This window comes from Pipistrellus hanaki (assembly GCF_964339955.1).
Source record: "Pipistrellus hanaki genome assembly, chromosome: 6".
Taxonomy (NCBI): domain Eukaryota; kingdom Metazoa; phylum Chordata; class Mammalia; order Chiroptera; family Vespertilionidae; genus Pipistrellus; species Pipistrellus hanaki.
Window position 1 is genome coordinate 57,758,645 of NC_140508.1, and position 18,869 is coordinate 57,777,513.

An 18,869-nucleotide genomic window follows, 5' to 3' on the forward strand; every position below is an offset into this window, starting at 1 on the left:
AGATCAATCTAGTTGGCTATATGAAACAAAGACATATATACCCAATGGAGTTAAATCTAAGTACATGTAATTTGTATTTCCAAGGGTGATTCAATTAGGCTCTTGCGCTTAATAGGACTTAGAAAGTAGAACAGCATGTAGTTTTAGGCTATTTTTTTTTGTGGGCTCCATAATATTTTGAGAGAAAAGTCTTGATTTCAATAATCACTGATATGGTTTCCCAAGGTTTTCATCCTGGCAGAACAAAGTTTATATTGAAGAAGAAATTAAAGATACTAAATCATAAATATATCCCATAAAGATAACTCATATGTATTATTCCGCCCAAGCACAATTGTTTCTGTGTTTTATAGACACATGTAAATCTTAAAAAAAGACCCCATACTTGCAAGTGCATTCAGGTTTTCCTCATATGAAGTAAACTAATACTTTCTCCTCAGGGCGACAATTTTTAAAAATCAGGGAATTTTAGGTCTGGAACTAGGAATATTTGAATGCAGTGAGTTCCTCTATAGCACCTTTAAACTTTGAACTAATAAATCCTAAGGAAATAAATAACAAGGCTATTGACATTAGATTTCTATGAACTTTCCTATGTCATGACAGCATATGATTTTCTGAACCAAAGGTATCTTTTATATCCAAAACATTAAATTTCATACATTTTAGATAGATTCAATATTTCCTTTGGGCTTTGAATTTCCTTTTTAAAAATATAAGCAAAAAAAACCCAAAAAACTTTATCCTGACATTAAATAAATTAGGATACTTGTAGCATCTTTGCCTTCATGTCATTTCCATTCAAGTTGGGAAAAGAGTATTGCTATGTATGCAAAATTAGGCAGGCCAGTGCAAAGCTGTTTCCTGCCACGAAATGCTGCTATAAATAAGTCAAAAGGCAATGAACACCTTTCTGGTAACAACCATGTACATGGTGTAGTGTTCACATTTGGTCACAAAGTCACTTTCCTAGTTCTAAACATACTCCCCCTCCCAGCGTCTGACTACAACTCACATTGTTCCACAAAGTCATCTGTGAAGACTACCAAAGCTACAGCTCTGCCTTTAATGAACACTTTTCTTATATGTCTTCCAACGTCTAATCCCATAACTTCACGTGTTCTTCCCGGGTGAGACAGGAAGCATCGATCTCTCCCACAGAGGAGCCAGGCTCACTGTGTCCAGCGTGTACTGTCTCGCCTGAGTCCATAAAAGAAATAACATCTCCGCCACCGGGGGTGCCTGTCCCGACTGTCTCTCCACCTCAAATGCATCCCCCTCCAAAAGCCTCCCTCTGCTCAGACAGAAAAGCCCACAGCGCTCCTGGCCAGGAGGGAGGCGAGCCCAGGAGCTGGGGAAAGACTGGTGCGCAGGTATAGGCATGGGCATAAGCATAGGCATAGGCGTTCAATGTCTCGGACACCGGAGCCGCAAGCAGCGGGCCGCCCCCTCCCAGGCCGCCTCCCACTCACTGCCACCCACCACGCAAGGGCAGCTCCCATTGCCCCGAGAGCGAGGCAGCCAGAGCCCTGAATGCAGCGTCTTCATCCCGCGGGGCCCTGGGAAGGTCCGTCCTGCATGCAGCTGCAGCCGACCCTCAATGAAAGTGCAATTTGTTATCCCTCCCGGCTGCAAGGAAAGGTCCCCCTCTGGTCTGGGCTCCAACCCCGCTCATTCAAGTCGCTGAATACTGGGTCTCATCGCCCGCCGCCCCATTCGCCAGCAACTCGCCAGTAGACTCCTCCTAGGACCCTGGTGTGTGTGTGTGTGTGTGTGTGTGTGTGTGTGTGTGTGTGTGTGTGTTGCTCTACCTCAATCGCACCCGGTGCCTCTGCCTCTCTTTGTGCCTCTGTTTCTCTGGCTTTCTCTGTCTCTCTCCTGCGCGGGCATACACACACACACACACACACACACACACACACACACACACACGGAGGAGGCTCCGCAACCAATGCCAAAATGTCATCTAAAAAGCAAGTGCAACAACTTGCTTTGGAAACGACTCAGGAGTGGAGAAACCCCCTGCAGGGAGCAGCCCCCTCCTCTCTTGCCTGGTGCATTAGGGGCTGGGGACGCGGAGGGGTGTGGATTTGGCTCTCGGAGAGGACCAGGAGCGGGGTTCTGCTCCCCTCCCCCTGCCAGGACCCTGTCGCAATTAGAAATCCATCCCCTCCCCGGGCCCCGGGAGAGCGAAGAGGACACCCGCCCGGAGAGGGCCTCGCTGGCCCCGGGATTCCCGGGATCCTTGGGGGGCGGGGGGTACCCCCGAGCCCGGAGTGCACCCCAGGCAAGGGGAAGTGGTCCCTGTGGGGGGCGGTCGGTCAGGAGCCCATCCCACATCCCTGCCCCAGCGAGAGAAGCAGAAATCTCCCGCAGGCAAGACACCTAGCGCGCAACGACCCACCCCGACCGAGGCGGTGGCGATGTCCTGGGTTCCGGGGCCGCCACCGCCCATTCACGCCCCAGCTCCCCGGCGCAGCCCGCGTTACCTGGCCGCTGCTTTCAGTCCGGCCCTTGGTCCTCCCTGAGGCCGTCTGTCCGTCCCAGGAGCTCCGGACGGAGGATGAAAGGGGAGGAAAGGGGTGTCCTGGGTCGGGACAGGCTCTCAGCAGGGTGCGGGAAGCAGAGCCGAGGCGGCTGTGGCCGCTCCTGCCGCCGATGCTGCCGATCCGGCGGGGCGCCAGGTGTCCAAGAGGCCGTGTCCTCGGATCCTGGCGACCGGAGCGCAGCGCCCGCCTCTGGCGCAGAGACTGAGCGCGGGGACACAGGAGCGGGCTGGTCACCCGCCTCTGGGTGCCTGTGAATCCGGCGGGGAGGAGTCCCGCGCTCCCTCCGCCCCCCCACCCGAGCTGGCGGGCGGGCAGCGGCGCCGGGAGCTGGCCGCTTCCATCCGCCCCGGCCACCCCGGCACGGCCCCCGGCCCCGGCCCGGCGTGCCCTCGGCCTGCGGGTGCTGCCCGCTCAGTCTCCGCCTGACAAGTGCGCTCACACCAGCCCGAGAGGAAAGCCCCAGCAGCCAGGGATGGAGCCGGGAGGCGGCCACCCATCAGTGGGCGTGCCCATCCGTTCCCTCTAGCAGTGTCCTGGGCTTTGGAGAAGGCACCCTGCTCCTAACCTGGCTTTCTTTAGGGAGGGAATTAGCAGCTCATCACACAGAGTCTCTCTGTCCTCTCCTTGTTATCCTCGAGGTCCCTAGTAGAATTTTTTAAGAAGTAATCGCCAGAGAGGAGATGGAGGAGTGAAGAAGAATCTAGCCTCACAAGGGCCGAGATTGAAACCCTGTGCCATTACTTTCAAACAATTATGCCTCCGAGCCTCCGTTTCCCCATCTCTACCACTGTAGTTCTTGAATGTGCGGCTTAGATCGCACACTATACTATACCGGTTCCTGTGTGTATTATTCAGAGGGTAATCAGAAAAGCAAATCTGTTTCTCCTGTTCTCTGGCCTCCGAAACTTCCCGCCCCCCACCCCAAGAGCCTTCGGAAGCCAGGCTCTTTTCACCGAGTCTGAGGTCCTCACCTTGGGGTATTCTCTGAAAACAGTACATAATCCTTGTGGCCTCGGGGTAAGAAGAGCGATAAATGGTGTGACCGGGTGAATTGTGATGAGGGCCAAAGAGAAAAAAAGTCAATCAACTGATGTTCAAGATAACAATGATAATAGTTTAATAGTTAAAAGTAAGTGGTCAATCACTGTTCGCCTGTTTCCCCTGTACTAAAAAAAAAAAAAAAAAAAGAATAGGAGACTGTCCTTTGTACCACAGCTCCCACAGAGAACATGATGCCAAAGAGTATATAATCTTCTTTATGTAATTGTACCCATAAAGTTATAGCATAAGATTTAGCATCTGCTTTGTGTGATATCTAATTATAAATATTAATAGACTATCCGTTTTTCAAGAAAACAGTTCTAAAAATGCAGGGAAGTGAAAACCAGTTTCCATAAAGATATGACTCAGAAAAATAATCGCTTTTCTGCAATTTTACTGAGTGATTTTCCATTACTAAACACTCAAAGAAATGGAGGTAAATCCTCAGGGTAGTCATCAGTGACAGAAACCAAGTATCGCTAATTTAAGAGAAAGTAATGTATTGGGAAGATACTGAAAGTTTCCATGGTTGAAGGGAGGGTATTAGGTTTGACAGATCAATTGAATTGATTCCCATCCCCTAGGAACTGGCTTTTCAAGGCCATTTCACTGTGGACATTTCTTTAGCTGAGACAAATTTTACCTGCTGTGATCACATTCCATGATCTCCCCTCCTGGTATGCACAGGAAATTCTCCGCCCAGAAAGAGCCACCGACTCCCTTCACTGGGTGCTGGAGCTATCCAAGTTCAGCCACCTGGTGTGCTGATGGTCGAATACATTTGTAATCCCTCACCATTCTGGCCTCATGTGTTCCTCCTTCGGTGACCTAACAGGGCTGGAAAGCAATCTTGCAAACAAGCAGGGTTTGAGATAGTACTGGAGGGCTAGGAAGCTGGGAAGACAAAACCAGTTTGGGTTGGTGCTGCTCAGTCAACATGAGTAAATGCCACCTGTTCTTTCCAACCTCACATTACTGGATCAAAATGTCACAGGGCAGAGCATTTGACTAGCCAAACTGCATTCAGTCACTAACTCCCTGGCTGTACCCGCATAGGGAGAGGACTGGATTTGACTTCCAGAATGGTTTTATTACCCTTCCAAAAGAACACATGATTGGAAATAAGTAATTTCTCAAAATAAATTCAGGGAGTGATTAAAAAGCAGAATCTGAGCTCTGGCCAGTGTGACTCAGTGGATAGAGCATTGGCCTGCTTACCAAAGAGTCCAGGGTTTGATTACCAGTCAAGGATGTGTACCTGGGTTGCAGGTTTGATCACTGGCCCAGGTCGGGATATGAGGGAGGTAAACACTAGATGTCTCTCTCTCTCCCTCCCTCTCTCCCTTCCTCTCTCTCTGAAAGTCAATGGAAAAAAATATTATCAGGAGAGAATTTAAAACAAAACAAACAAACAAACAAAAACACAGAAAAAAAAGCATTTGATGATGACATCAGAAAATGATCAATGTCTGTTAAATTGATCAGCTATAAAATTTGCATTATTTCTTAGTTACAGTATTTGGAAATGAACAGTGCTATTGTGCAAGTAAAACTGATAGCACTTTTTTTGTAGTAATTGTGCATATACTTATTTTCAGTTAATGAATGCTATTTAAATATCATATATATGGCCAGTTACTTTATATAAGCATAGTGCCTATAAGCAATACTGCAAGCCAGGGCTAGCAACTGTGTTCATTTCTAGTCATAGACAGTATAGTTGCTGAACAATAGCCCAGGAAAGATGTCCAGGTCCCAATCCCTCAAACCAGTGACTGTTATCTTTCATGAAAATTTGCAGATGTAATTAAGAATCTTGAGATGAAACATTTATTCTGAATTACCCCATGGGCTGGGGTAACTCCAGGGCTCTCATAAGAGGGAAACAAGAAAGTTGAAGGCAGGAAAAAAAGATGGGATGATGGAAGCAAAGGTTGGAGTGATGCACTTTTGAAGATGAAGGAAGGTGACCATGAGCAAAGGAATGCAGATAGTCTCTAGAAGCTGGAAAAGGAAAAAGAATCTTCCCTAGAGCCTTCAGGGGAAAAATGCCAGCCTGTTAACCTCTTGATTTTAACTCAGTTAAACTGATTTCAGACTACTGATCTCCATAACTGCAAGATGATAAATTCATGTTGTTTTAAGCCACCAAGTGTCTAGTAATTAGCAACATCAGCCATAGGAAACTGACATAGACAGCTTAGCTAATCCTTGGAGCACACTATTGGTAGCAGGTATCCTGAGAGCTCTTACTATGGAAGAAGCACAAAGGTCTATTTACTTCTGGAGAAGATAACTCAAAGCAGGCAGGGTCAGCAATGTATTGGTAAGAACAGGAGATTGGAAAACATGGATAGACAGGGTTCCTATCCATGTCTCTGGTCATATCAAAATGGTTGCTTTCTTCTTAGACCACAACATGGACAAACAGATAAAAATCCCATTAAAATGAAGTATATTTGTGAAAGAACTCAGAGGGCAATGTGAATGGTAAATGTTGAAGACATACAAGTTTCTTCTCCATTAACAAAGCATTCTCATTCATTCCCATGGTCTTATGTAACATTTAAATGGCGATCCCAGATCTATATCCTTAGCTTTGATCTCTCACCTAGTTTAGATATTTGTGTATCCAAAAACCTGTTAAACAAATCCATTTGAAATTTGCACTTGTCCCACAGACTTAACAGCTGCAAATTAAATTCACCACCTTCTGCCTGTTCCCTCCATTCAAATTTATTCCTTTTCTTGTTACACCTTATGAACTGATGGCACTACCATACACCAACTCTAGCAATCCCAGAATCTTGCAAGTTATCTTCTTCTGTACTCACCAATGATGTCTAATCCATCAATAAACATTGTTGATTTCTCTTACCATGTGAACTGATCTTGAATCATTCCTATGAATCATTCCTATGTCCCCATCTGGCTTTGTCATCTCATCCTAGGTTTATTATCCTCCTAACTTCTTTTCTTGCCCCTAGTCTTACTCCTCTTCATTTCAGCAAGAATGGTTGTTTAAAAATACACTCTGAGCATGTTAATCCTGTGCTTTACCTACAGTTAAGCTCCTTATAATAACATACAAGGCTCTCAGAAACGTGCTTTTACCTCTTTCTTCCGCCTTTGTTCCTATTATTGTGTACATTATGCTTCAATACATCCTACTGCTGCTTATAATGCCATTCATGTTGCGTGCTCTGAAATATATCTATAACTTTTTCACATTATTGTCTCTGTCTCAAATGACCTCTCTCTGCCTTTACTGGCTAATATTTATTTCTCCTTCTATCCTTGTTTCAGTTACCTCATGCCTAAACCATTCAGTTGGATTAAGTGTTGCCAGTACTCACTGCACTTACTGCTACCTTAGTACTTACCACATTATATTAACATTTTCAGGGTATCTGGGTTGTGTTTTTGAGACTATAGCTATCCATATTTGGATCTTCAATGCCTACCATAGTAATCAGCTCTCAATAGAAAATAAATACATATTTGTTAGACTGAATTAAGATGAACTGCTTAGAGAATATTTTGTAATGTCAGTATATATCTTAATATAATTTAGCAGAACCCTATGTATAACATAATATAACTGTAGCTAGATAATAAAACCCATTGCTCATCAGGTTTAAAAAAGGAAAAGCGTTCTTTTTATGCTAACAGAATACAAAAAAATATTGAGAAGACATATGAAGACATCGTGTCTAGTTTTTCTTTTTAGTAGTAAAAAGAAAATGAAATAGTCTTGCTATTCTCAAATGCTTTTCAAGTAATATTTTTTTGCTTTATGTTTTATTTAACATTTTGTATTAAAGATATAAATGCTGGAATGTGTTTGATTTAGCTTCTGCTTCAGCCCTTCTTTTATACCGGGTCATTTTGTTTGCACATTAATCTATAACACATGGTCTCCTCTGCCTGTCACCTCTCTATACCTCTATTTACTTTCCACCCATTGCAATATGGTGGGAGGCCTGTGCGTGCAACCTGGCTTTGTTCTGATAAAGGTGGTCTAATTTTCCCAACAAATGATCCTTTGAAGTTTGTATTTCCTTGATATCTAATTAGAATTGTATGCTGTGAATAACTGATTTATCATTTTTTTTCACTATAAACTTTGATTACTTTACTGTCTCCTGGTATTCCTTCTGCTTACCTGCCCTTAAGCTTTCCTACCACATCTGTAATTATCATGCCCCCAAGACAGTAGCTGAGGGCATTGGTGAGAGTGAGATCTCTGAAGAGAAAGCACTCTTGGTCAGGGCTCTGGGAAGTCTCTGCAATCCCCCTGGTGAAGAATGAAGAGCCCAGCATTTGAGGTGGGAGAAAACCCAGGAGCACAAGGCCCTGAAGACAGCAGTTCCATGGAAACCAAAGAATGAGAAAGTTTTAGAAGATAGGATTGTTCAACATGAATTTCTACTCATATAACATCTCCACCTGCAGGAAATGTATAGAAATCACAAACTCAGTACATACAAACCAAAGGGGCCATCTTTGGTCCAGCATTAAGACTTTCCATAGTTTCCCACTACTGATCCATGCACATATATTCAGATACTAAAGGCAGAAATGTAGAAGTCATTCGGAAACTCTTCCTCCCACTATATCCACTACATCTAGTCACCAAGTTTTTTTTTTTTTTTAACTTCACAGAACAATAAGCTATTTCACTTGAATGCTTAACATTTATCAATCATCTCCTTATCTTCAAGATAAAATCAAAGTATAGGTATAACATAGAAAGCCCTGTCCAATCTAATTCTTTCTTCATTAAATTATCAAAATAATTTATTTGAGTGGTGTGAATCTTAACTACTGAATTAAAAACGTTATTAAAATTATTTTTGATTGGTTGAAAATAATAATTTATAGGGAAAATAAATATGAATGAATCTAAAAATGATAAATGTAAGAAAGAATAGTACATAGATATGCATTCATCCATATATACTCCAGTGCATGCGCCAGACCAACTATACATTAGCATAATAGTAAAAGGAGGAAAATTCAGAATATCTTGATAACTAAAAAAAAAACATTAATTACATATTATTGTATATATTTTGAGAAAGATATACTCCATACCTTTTGCATATTAGTATAACATTTAAGAATTCCCTTTAAAACAAACCCATTTACAATAGCATCAATGATAATAAAGTAGAAATAAGTTTAACCAAGGAGGTGAAAGATCTGTATACTAAAATCTATAAGACATTGATGAACGAAACTGAAGAAGAAACACGAAAAAATAGGAAAGATATTTTGTGCTCATAGATTAGAATAATTAATATTGTTAAAATATCTATATTACCCAAAGCAAGCTACAGATTCAATGCAATCTTTATCAAAATCCCAATGGCATTTTCCCCTGTAATAAAAGCAAAGAATCCTAAAATTTGTGCAGGACCATAAAAGACCTTGAATAGCCAAAACAATATTGAAAAATAAGAAGGAACCTGAAAGCATCATGCTTCCTGATTTTGCACTAGAGTAAAAGCTATAGTAATAAAAAAAAAATGTATGGTACAGCATTAAAGCTGACACATAGACCAATGGGGGACAATAACTGAGAATCCAGAAATAAACGCATGAAAATAGAGTCAATTAATTTACAACAAAGGAGCCAAGAATACTCAATGGAGAAGGACAATCTCATCCATAAGCAGTACTGGGAAAACTGAATGGCCACATGCAAAACAATGAAACTGGACCACTATCTTACCCCATACACAAAAATCAACTGAAAATGGGTTAAAGACTTGAATGTAATACCTGAGACCATTAGACTTTTGAACATAAAACATAGAAGGCAAGCTCCTTGACAATGGTCTTGAAATGACTCTTTGGACATGACACCAAACGTAAAGGCAACAAAAGCAAAAATAAACAAGTAGGACTACATCAAACTGTAAAGCTTCCACAGCAAAAGAACCATCAACAAACGAAAAGACAATCTTTGGAAGGAGATATTTGCAAACCATGTATTTGATTAGAAGCTAATATCTAAAATATACAAGGAATTCATACAATTCAATAGCCAAAAAACAAATAACCCAATTTAAAAACTGTTATGATATCTATTATAAAAAAGACAAGAAATAAATGCTGGTGGGAATGTGGATAAAAGAGATCCCTTTTGGTGGGAAAGTAAATTGGTACAACCACTATGGAAAACAGTATGGAGGTTTCTCAAGAAATTAAAAATAAAGAATGAATATCATAGAAAGAGCCAATTTAGGTGGTGATTTGGAAGGCTCCTAAAGCCAGCTCCTCCCATAGCCACAAGATAGTGATGCCCAGTACCCTCAGCTCTGTGCACCTGCCTTTAGGAGACCCTAGTTCCCTCAGTCCTGCAGCTGCCCAGGGCTGGCCCTAGGTGCAGGTAAGCCTCAGATGGTGGTTGCCCAGCTACCCTGGGCCAGCCGGAGGTTCAGGCAAACCTTTGATGTTGGCTTCCCAGCTGTCCAGGGCTGGCCTGGCGTGAAAGCAAGCTTTGAATGGCAACTGCCCAGCAATCCAGGGCCGCCTGAGGCTCAGGTAACCAGGGCTGGCTGAGGCTTGCGCTGCCAGCAGTGGCAACAGCAGAGGTGTGATGGGGGTGTTGCCTTCCTTTGATCGCCAAGTTGCCTCCTGCCCCGAGGGCTCCCAGACTGTGAGAGGGGCAGACTGGGCTGAGGGACCCTCCTCCAGAGCATGAATTTTCATGTACCAGGACTCTAATATATATATATACACACACACACACAGACACACACACACACAGACACACACACACACACATATACATATATATATATCTGTGTGTGTATGTATACATATAAGTATATATATATATATATATATATATATATATATATATATATATATATACACACACACACACATATACAAGGGAGGCTATTCAGCCTTACAAAAGGAAGCCCGGCCATATGTAACAATGTGGATGAACCTTGAGAGCATTAAAATTGTTGCTGGTGGCTGGTGAAAGGGGGAAATAGGGAGGAGTTGATAATGAGATTTCATATGTGACAATAAACATTACAGTAGTTGTCAAGATGAGGGAAGACCACACCCATCGGATTGAATTTATGGCTTAAAACTGGCAGACTCACTGGATCCAACATGGCGAATAACTGCACCTAATGGTAACCCCTAGCCTGATTATGTTCTCATTGTAACACATTAACATACTACAAGATAAAATCCGTACCACCATGGCCAGAAACCAACACAAGATGGCCCACCGAGCTCCTCTGGGATATCCCCATCTTTTCCTCAGGGAGGTCCTAAATATTCCTTTCCCTTATTGAATACCATACCCCCAGTAAATGAACCTCAATAAATGAAGTAAATTCCACTAAAGGGGGGCTGCTCTGTCTGTGGAGTAGTCCATTCCCTGTCTCACTGTTTCACTAAGTTCACTTTCACTTTAAACTCTATCCTATCTGGCACTTGAATTCTTTCCTGTGTGAAGCCAAAAATGGGCAGTGGGTCACAGACCTTGGGGTTCCTGGACCCACAGAATGCCTATATCAATAAGAGAATACCAACTTATAGATAAGATGAATAAAAACTGAGGATAATGTAAAGCATGGAAACTATAGTTCACAACACTGTATTGTATCATTGACATTTGCTAAGAGAGTAGAACTTACATGTTCTCATTAAAAGGAAAAGAAAAAAAAGATAAATATGTGAGCTGATGAGTATGTATATATGTATATAGGTATGTATATATGTATATATACTAGTTTGTGTATATATAAATTATCATATTTCACACTTTAAATATCTTAAAAGTTTTATATTTCATTTATTTATTTTTGTTAATCTCACCCAAGGATATTTTCCCATTGACTTTTAGGGATAATGGAAGGGAGGGGGAAAGATAGACAGAAGCATCAATATGAGAGAGACACATCAATTGGTTGCCTCCTGCACGTGGCCAGACCAGGACTGGGGATCAAACTTACAACTGAGGTATGTGCTCTTGACCAGAATCAAACCCAGGACTTTTCAGTCTATGGGTTGCTGCTCTATCCACTGAGCCAAACCATCTAGAGCTAAATATCTTAAAATTTAATTTGTCAATTATATCTCAATAAAGCTGAAAACAGGAATCTTCCTTTTAGTATTTTAATTGAGCAAGACATTTTTACCCTTTCAAGAAAATGCTTACAATTATGTAGTATTCTAATTTCTTCAGAGACATAAATGTTCTTGACAGACTACATTAAGTAAAACTGTTTAAAAACAAATAATGTAATTAGAATTTGACCTTTAATTTTATATGCAATATATCCAGCCAACTGAAAAAATAATTATGTTATTAATCTTAATAATTTTTCAATTACATTTAATTTGACTGTTTCAACTCCAGTTCATATTTCAGTTTTTCATAGAAAGATTGATATGTTCTTGATAAGTCTGGAGGAAAATACCAATTTAAACATGATGCTTGTTAAAGATAATCTAGATTAAAATAATTCATAAGACTGGAATGGCCTGAAATTATTAATAGCAGACACCAGCACTAACCAGCAATGGGGACATATGCTTGTGTCGAACTTTACTTTGTTTTTATTGTTTCAAAAGGTTTAAAAGAAAATCATCTTCCTTTGTTAGTGAGAGAATGTGTAATTTAGAGAAAGTCAGCAATGAATTTCTAGTGATTCGTGAAGAGCTGAATAAGCTACACACAAAAAATTTCATGAATAAGCCATATTCTCCAAGAATCAATTTCTTTAGATACAAATTTGTCATAAGTTATAATTTTATTGAACCCTCAGGAGAATAGCTTTCAGACATGCATTATTAATATTGACATGTCCATTCTAAGATATTTTAAGATACATTTTTCTTTTAAAGGTGAGTATACATTCATGTCTAGGAAGCTAGAATGACAGAGGTATATTTTCTAGCAGTTAGGATTCAGTTTCTAATATTCTTTCTTTCAAAAAATGTCACAGACTGTTCTTACTCTACTCAATATCAGAAGACTTGAAGGAAAAAAATAAAACACCAAAAGGTGTCTTTGTCCTTAAGAATTCTATACTGTAAAGCAGAAATTAATAAAATTCACAGTGCAATGTTTGTTAAAAAGTTGGTATTCCAAAGAAATGATATGTATATAATTTTATTAAGTAGCTAAAGGCCCAGTACATGAAATTCATGCAGCGGGGGGGGGGGGGGGGGGTGTCCCTCAGCCTAGCCTGCACCCTCTCCAATCTGGGACACCTCGAGGGATGTCCCCCTGCCCATGTAGGCCTGATCCCAGTAGGACATCCCTCTCACAATTCGGGCTAGCTCCCAATTCCTCACCTGCCTGCCTTCCTAATTGCCCCTAACTGCTTCTTCCTGCCAGCCTGATCACTTCTGCCAGCCTGATTGATGCCTAACTGCTCCCCTACCAGCCTGGCCACCCCTAACTGCCCTCCCTTGCAGTTCTGGTCCCTCCCAAATGCCCTCCCCTGCTGGCCATCTTTTGGCAGCCATCTTATGTCCACATGGGGGCAGCCATCCTGTGCGTTGAAGTGATGGTAAAAATATACAGGTTGTTCACTTGATTCTGACTTCTTCCTGGGCACAGAGCTAATCTGCCTTTCCTAGACTACATCACTGCTATGCCCATATTACTGAGTTGTGGTGAAATAAATACAGTTGTAGAAATGACATGTGCTACATCCAAGTCTGGTCTGTGGTAATTTCTTACCATATTTTCCACTACCTCTCTCTCTTGAAAGCCTGGCTGTATATTAACATATAGAGTGTGGCTTGTACTGAAAATGGCACAGACCCACAAAAACAAAACAAACAAACAAACAAACAAAACAACCAATTACAATTGGATCTTCTATGAGAAAGAAATTTCTAATGCATTTAGCCTCTGAGATTTTGAGGTTTATCAGCTACAGAGCTAGGGTTAATTCATCCAATACAGTAAGAAAAGGAAATAAAAATTTGGGGAGTGTCTACTATGTACTAGACCTTACATACACAGAATTATTTTTCCCCCTACCAAGCTTACAAATTATCCACAATGGGGAAACTGACACTTGAGTTATAAAATTTTCCTGGTATCCATAGACAGTAAGTGGCAGAGTCAGAATTTGAACCCAAGTTCATTGGCCTCAAAGACTGTATTTTTACACTAATGAAAGAGAAGTATGCAAATCAACTGTCACTGTGAGACACCTACTAGCCAATCAGGAGTGGGTATGCAAATTAACCCAACAAAGATGGCGGTGGCCTCGTTCTCCAGCTACTCCGGGCCTCTGGGCAGCATGCATGCAGGCATTGCACAGCTAGATGGGGTGGCTGGGTGAGGTGGGACACCTGCTATACGGGGTGGGTTGGGGGTGGAAGGGAGCTATAGGAGTGGTGCTCCAGCTGGAGCAAAGACTGAAGGCTCTGGCCAAAGGGAAATCAAAGGTGGCCAGAGCGAAGGCCTGGGTCCCGGGTGCCAGAGAAAAACCAGTGTAGGCAGTCAGGGGAAGGAAGGCCAATTACATGAATCTTCATGCAAAGGCATCTAGTATCTTATAATCTTTGGTTGACTTTTAACACTAAATTATGTGTTCCATTTCTATAACAGATTCCAAGCAATAATTCAAAAGTTAGCAATTTTGAAATCACCAACAACAAACAAACTGTAAAAAGCTGAATCAAAATTTTACAAACCATTAAATACCAGGGCTATTTGTGTGGGTAAATGGGCCTAATTAACTTTAGAGATACTGACATTATCCATAAACTATGACCCTAAAACATAGTTAATATACCCAATAATTACTTGAGTTAGGCAGAAAAATGGAATTTTATTTTTATACAATGGTAAATAACTATGCAGTTGCATTAAGCAGCTTTGTTAAAATCTAACTGATATGCAATAACATGCACATGTTAAATAGCACTTAATAAATTTTTATTAAGTTGTGTGTGTGGTGTGTGTAGTATGAAATAATTATGATGCTATTACAGCAATCAAGATAACATATTTATTCCCTCCAAAATTTTCTCTTTATCTTCCTACCACCCTTTACCAAAAACCTGCTCCTTTAATGCAATGGTCATTTTGCCTCTTATTACCATGTTTGTTTTTATTTTGTAGAAATGATATCATATAGTATTACTTTGTTCCCTCTGGTTTGTTTCACTCAACATAGTATCTGAGAGTCATCCACTTTGTTGTGTAATTGATAGTGGTTGATAGTTTTTCCTAGCATGTATATATCTCAACTGGTTTATCTATACACATGTTGATGGATTTTTCTCCCAGTTTTTGGCTGTTACAAATTAGCTTTTATGAACATTTATGTGCAAGTTTTTGTATACAACTAAGCTTTAATTTCTCAGGATAAATACTGAAGAGAATCAAATTTTATTTTTTGCATACAAATATGCTATTGTTTCAGTGACATTTGTTGAAAAGATAATCAATCCTCTCTCCACCAAATTACCTTTGCAACCTTTTAAAAAAATGAATTGACCAGATGTGTGAGTCTTTTTTGGACTTTGTATTCTGTGGTATAGATCTTTATGCCAATACCACACTATCTTGATTACTATGGCTTTATAATAAATCATAAAGTCAGATTGTATAAGTTATTGAATTCAATTTTGTTCACCCTTTTAAAAGATAATTGGCTACTTTTTGATGCTTTGCATTTCTTTATTAATTTTAGAATCAGGATATTCAATTTCTATTTATTTATTTTTTTTAAAGACTGTTGGTATTTTAATTGGGATCCCTTTGAATCTAAAGATTGGCTTGGGGAGAAATGCTATCCTATATAATAAAGATGTATTATAGCATAATGACCAACTTTGTAACAACTGGATCACGGATCAGCAGGAGGATGGGACAGCCACTACAAGTGGGCGGCAGAGAGGTACAGGAGGGGGCAGGGCAGCAAGCTATGAGAGCGGCATAAGGGGAGAGTGGGGGGAGCTACATGAGGGCGAGGCACTGAGCTGAGAGCTACAGAAGGGCAGCAGTGAGCTACTGGAGAGCTACTGGTGTACGGATTCGTGTGCAGGGCTACTAGTCCTAACATAAACTCTGCATATTTCTTCATTTATTTATTTCTCTCAACAATGTTTGTAGCTTTCAGCACACAAACAACTGTTGTACCTTTTATATGAAGACTTTTAGATTTTAAGGCAATTATAAATGAAACACTTTTGATTTTAACTTACAATTGTTTACTGAAAGTATATGAAAATACAATTAATATTTTTAGATTAATTTTCTATTCTGAAGAGCCACTAAACTCATTAGTTTTAGTACTTTTTTTATTCCATAGGATTTCCTAAATATACAGGATGTTATCTGTGAATAAATATAGTTTTACTTCTATAATTTTGGTTCTTTTTCCCCATCTCTCCCTCCCTCCCTCCCTCCCTCCCTCCCTCCCTCCTTCCCTCCCTTCCTCCCTCCCTCTCTTCCTTCCTTCCTTCCTTCCTTCCTTCCTTCCTTCCTTCCTTCCTTCCTTCCTTCCTTCCTTCCTTTCTTCCTTCCTTTCTTTTCCCTCATGTCTAGAAACTCCAGTACAATATTGAATAGAAGTAGTGAAAGTAGACATTCTTTATGTGTTCCTGAAATTAGCAAGAAAATATTAATTCTTTTGTCATTGATTATGATGTTACATATAGTACTTTCATGGATGTTTTTTAGCAGGTTGGGGAAGATGTCTTCAATAGCTAGCTTACTCAGAACTTTTATCAGTAACAGTTGTTATTTTGTCAGATGTCTTTTTTGAATCTATTGAGGTGATCACATTTTTTAATCTATTAATGGTGAATCACATTGATTGATTTTGCAATGTTAAACCACCTCTGATTTCCAGTGATAAACTTCACTTGCTCATGATTTATTATCCTTTTAAAATATTGCTGGATTCAATTTGCTAAAATATTGTTAATTGTTTTTCATTTATATTCATGAGGCATGTAGATCTGTAATATTTTTGAGTTATAATATCAGAGAAATGCCAGGCTTGTAAAACGAGTTTTCATTTTCTGAGAGTTTGCATAGAATTGTTATTATTTCCTTGGTAAGTGTATGGTAAAATTCACTAGCCAAGTCATCAAGGTTTACATATAGGCAATTGTTGGGAACATGGAACAACTCCCAAACAACAGGGCCACACCTGCTAAGACAAAGTGCATTATACTTTTAAAGAGTACCCTTTCCCTTATATGATGCTTTCTTGACCCCTTGACTATTTGGTTGTGGAATATCAGGCACCTGCTCCAATTAAATCTGGAACTAGTAGCATAGATTTTGGCTCTTTGCAAGTCTTAAGTGAAAATAAAGCCTCCTGACATTTTAGGCAATTCCTTTTCTTTCTTTTTTTTACTGATTGATAGCATCCAAGTTCAGAATAATGAGGAGGTTATAAAAACTACCACAGAGATTTATACTTTGGTGTTGTACTGTGTTAGCATTCCAATACCACAGAGGCATTTAGAAAGAAATTTCTGGTAGAAGTTTTATTTCACAATATAACACCTTTAGGTTTGCTTAGAAGTGCAGTGCTCAACTCTTCTCATGACCTCTGGGAAACAAGAGGGTCAAGTTTTAGTGGTGCCACAGTGTTGTCTCTGTTATGCACCTCACTCAGCACAGTGTAAGGAGAGCCCCATGCTCAGTGTCATTGAGCAACTCACATGTAGCATTGGTAAGCTAACAATGGGGAGCCGCTGACATGTATTAGTCCAGAATGAAGAACAGTATAAATAATTCAGATATCACTGAAGGCAGTAACAAAAGAAGTCAGAAATCGCATTTTTAAACAGGAGCATTCTTTAGGGCTTGTTTTCATTCTTATACAGTCCTGCAAAACATTCAATGTTTGCTCTTTAAATCAGTAATAAAAGATGCAGGAAATAGAAAATAGAGTTAGGAGAGTACAATGAGGAGGAAGAGGGACTTCTGAGGACCTTCTCACTTCTGATATGATCCTGGTAGGCCTGGACCACTATCCAGAGGGAAACCCTTTTCTGATTAAAAACCCAACCTGGGCTTCTTCAAGGAAAACTGAGTGAACTTGGTCATCATCACAATGAGATTAAATCATTTTGACAGAATATTTTTTTCTTTTTTCTTTTTTTTTCCAGGGGAGGGGGAGCTGAAGGCTGGGAAATTAAAAGTAAAAATACCCTTTTAGAAAGTATAATAGAGTATCATTTTATAAATTAAAATCAATCTGCAAGAGATAGAGAGAAACATTAAACCTACAAAATTAGAATCCCACTGCCAGTAGATTTATAAGCAGCCTATAAGTCCATACCTGTTCAAACTGTCACTTGATTGTAGGTACAAAAAGACACTGCAAATTCTTGCAGCAACAATGAAAGTTCACCTTTGGTGTGCCCGTTCTAAAGAAAGTTCTGCCCTGGCTGGTAGCTCAGTTGGTGTGGAGCATCATCCTGACACACCAAGGGGGTGCAGGTTTGACCCCTGGTCAGGATACATACTTGAATCAACCAATGAATGCATGAATAAGTGAAACAATGAATCAATGTTTCTCTGTTCTCTCTCTCTCTCTCTCTCTCTCTCTCTCTCTCTCTCTCTCTCTCTCTCTCTCTCTTTCTCTTTTCTCTCTTTTCTCTTCTCTCTTCTCTCTCTCTCTGTTTCTCTCTGTCTCTCTATCTCTCTCAAATTAATAATAAAAGCAATAGCAAACTAAAGGTAAAAATCAAGAAGGAAACTATAACTGAGCTAAGAATGAAATTAAACATACTGGAGTGACTTGTCTGTTGTAAGCCTAGAAGTACTGAATCAAATCAGATGTCAGTCGGTGGACTTTAAGAAGTAGACTTTCAGAAGAATGAATAAATTCCAAATAATAGATGAAATAATTAGGAACTGGACATTCTTATGTTGAAGACTGCATATTTCTTCTCTGACCCAGGGCATTGTAGTACAAAGGAGAAAGTACAATAAAAAAAAATAAAGAATTATACTAAAATCCATGGTTAACAAATTAAAATAGGCATGATTTCAGGCCATCAAAGAAGTATACAAAAAACACATATGTTTGATTGGGATTTAAGCAACTATTTTCTCAGGTGGCCCTGGGTACGCTGGACCAGTGTGTTCTTCCTGGAGCAATAGTTGCACAGCAGTAATAATGTAAGTACAGTTTATTGAGTTTCCAGAATCAACTTATGCAATATTTAAATATAGTTACAAAAGAATATAAAGTGTTATTGGTACTGCCAATATATGTAATATATATGTAAAAATAAAGCCGTGTA

The 18,869-nt window shown here is 40.1% G+C and overlaps 1 protein-coding gene across 9 annotated transcripts in view; it reads right to left on the bottom strand.

Moving 5' to 3' along the window:
• DLGAP1 (DLG associated protein 1) overlaps window positions 1-2,963 on the bottom strand; it is a 573,475-nt gene extending 570,512 nt beyond the window's left edge. For all 9 annotated transcript variants that reach the window (XM_084888099.1, XM_084888098.1, XM_084888094.1 and 6 more), the window contains exon 1: window positions 2,490-2,963. The gene's annotated coding sequence lies outside the window, so the exon portion shown is untranslated. The remainder of the gene's footprint in view (window positions 1-2,489) is intronic.
• Between the last annotated feature and the right edge of the window lie 15,906 nt (window positions 2,964-18,869).